General features: G+C 33.7%; 1 protein-coding gene across 1 annotated transcript in view; it reads left to right on the forward strand.

Moving 5' to 3' along the window:
• Nucleotides 1-174: 174 nt before the first annotated feature.
• Nucleotides 175-2,801, forward strand: part of LOC106474923 (putative ferric-chelate reductase 1 homolog) — a 10,176-nt gene continuing 7,549 nt past the window's right edge. The window contains exon 1 of the mRNA XM_013935622.2: nucleotides 175-310. The gene's annotated coding sequence lies outside the window, so the exon portion shown is untranslated. The remainder of the gene's footprint in view (nucleotides 311-2,801) is intronic.

The raw sequence follows: 2,801 nt of genomic DNA on the forward strand, positions 1-2,801 counted from the left end.
AGTGTTGGCGTGAACTGTCTGTGGAGTTAGTTTTGTGTGTGTTGGCGTGAACTGTCTGTGGAGTTAGTTTTGTGTGTGTTGGCGTGAACTGTCTGTGGAGTTAGTTTTGTGTGTGTTGGCACGTGTATTATTGTCTTTAGAAACAAATATTTATCAATCTTTTATTTCAGTTACAATCTCTGCTTCTGAGGGAGAAACATTCAAAGGGTTTTTTCTACAAGCTCGGTTAAAAAGTAACCCGTCAACCATTGTTAACGGAGAGTTTTCTGCTGGGAACGAGAGTCTCCTCGTCAAATGCAAGTTGGCAAAGGTCTGTTTGTTTCTCATTTCGTAATGAATTTCGTGATACGAATTTTATTTCAGTGTATTCATGTATTAAAAACTTGATATATTTTAATACCGAATTTCTCTGACGTGAAAGATAACGCCAGGTGGTGTTTACTTGTTTTTTTAACTGACCTTTTGGAACGGAATTTGTTAACTTTTAAAAATCAGAACCGATCTATTGCTGTTTATCTTGAAATCGTTGAATGAAGTTTCTAACAGTGGGAAATTTGAAGTGCGCATGTATTCACGCATGTGCACTAGTAATATATCAACCCTATGTGTTTGTTATATTGTATTCTTTAAAGATCATACACGTGCACTCGTAATATTTAATATAAATGATTAAGCGTAAAATTTTGAATGTTTCGATTATGATTTTAAAATGTATTTAGACTGGATATTTAAAGACTTTAGTGCCTCACCATGACCTTGTAGCCTAAGTTATCACGTCTGATCGTATTCTACGCATGCATCTTGACAACTAAAATCATCTACGAGTGAAAAGTTTGCGATTATCCCTAAACGAAAAAATCCCCGAAATGGAAATTAAAGCGGAACTAGAAGACCTAGCTAGAAAGATTTTCATTCACGAACATTAGAAACTTAATCCACCATCTGAAAATCAAGACAATAGTTCACGTAACACTCGTTCCTCTTAGTCACGTGACATTTTCCTCCTCGTTAATTTTCTCAATCTTCTAAAATTACTGAGAATTCTTTCATCACTTTCCATCCTACCTCAAGTCTTCCAGTTTCTCCTCGAAAGTCACTAACACCAGAAGAAATTAAATCTCTAAACAATGGTCAAGATATTATCTTACTAAGATCAGATAAAGGCAATTCTGTTGTTGTCACAGATCGCTATAGAGAATTCGGTAACATGAACACTATTTTAAGTGACTCGGCTCAGTTTGTGAAATTAGATACTGATTTAACATTCAAGAAAGAACATAAACTAAATTACTTTTCTAGTACAGTTTGACAAACTTTTCAATGACTTGTTGAATTTCTTACGACCTTCAGATTCTTGTACACTATAAATATATAGCCTACTATAAATCAAATGCTCTTCTGCTCCTATACTGCATTGAAAACTTACAACTATATTCTCTAAAAATTCCTGGATATTTGCCCATATATAACTAAAGTTTTTATTTTGTTCAAAACTCTGAATCTTTCATCACAAAACTAAAAGATTCCGACCCGATTGCCTCTATAGTCAACTTTTACGTAAAAAGTCATTCACACAAGTGTTTATTGAAGGAGTTATTTGTGCTCTGGAATGTTTTCAAAATGACTCCAACCCTAGGTCCTAATTAGATGTTTCCATCATCAAATAATCTAATTTTTGCATTTATTTTACAAATTTTCTATTTAAAAATATACATTCTGACCAGGTCAATGGTCTAAACATGTGAAATCATTATTTAAGCATGGCCAGAACTGAGTAACTTATTTCCACTTCACTCCATCCTCCGGTGTTTTGAATTCATTATGTAGATGACATTTTATCAGCTTTTAAGGAACGTGATTATATCGATATTTGCATGTCAGACTTTAATATACTCCACCCTAACATCATATTTATAGTTGAAACTGAAGTCAGTGGAGTTCATATTCAAAATACATTAGGGATCAACAAGAACCTCTTTCAAAGAGATAAAATATTTGCTTATGTCACCAGATGTTGTTTTTTTTCAACAGAGACAAATGTGTTAAAATCGGAACTTATCCTCACAATCATAAATTAAACAATGTCATCCCTAAAAAACAAATCACCACCTGAAGATAGTCAACGATAAGCTCTCCTTATTAAAACAACAACAAACAAACCTAGCATTCACCAGAAGTTAGGCGTAAATTATATTTATTTTAATTTTCTCCTATTTAACACATGTATTTTATTTGTTTTTACTTTGTTGCCTAGCGATGGAGTATCCCTTTTGATGCTATAAAACGTAAACGTCTTGTTTCATCATTCAATTGTATCCACCTGACGATGGTAGATAAATCTAGCGAAACGTATTTTTTTTTCAAAACTAAAAAGGTTTTAGAAACATGTTACTAATTTCATCCGTAAACAAAACTTTACTAAACATCTTGTTCTATAGCATAGTCTCCATTGTAAAAGGCGCCATAGTGAGGCTCTAGTGTCCAAACTGCACTAATCATCCACGCATGCTCTCCATGATCTACTTACTGTACGAGGTTGATGGTTCAATGTGTATGTCGTTGAGGCATCTTGTGTACTTGTGACTTTTGATGTTTTTTCCAGATGGAGAGCCTTGTTGATTATGTTTCAAATTGTTTCTTGGCATACATACAGTTTTTTGCTACAAACTTTTGTGTTAGTAGGTTCTCACCTGTTACACCTGCACTTTGTTAACCATAATAGGAGGTACAAGTTGTTTCGACTCTTTCTGGATGACTAATTAATCCATATTCCTTTGTTTTCCAATGCCATTAAGTACGAG

The sequence above is a fragment of the Limulus polyphemus genome, unplaced genomic scaffold, assembly GCF_000517525.1.
Source record: "Limulus polyphemus unplaced genomic scaffold, Limulus_polyphemus-2.1.2 Scaffold7858, whole genome shotgun sequence".
NCBI lineage: Eukaryota > Metazoa > Arthropoda > Merostomata > Xiphosura > Limulidae > Limulus > Limulus polyphemus.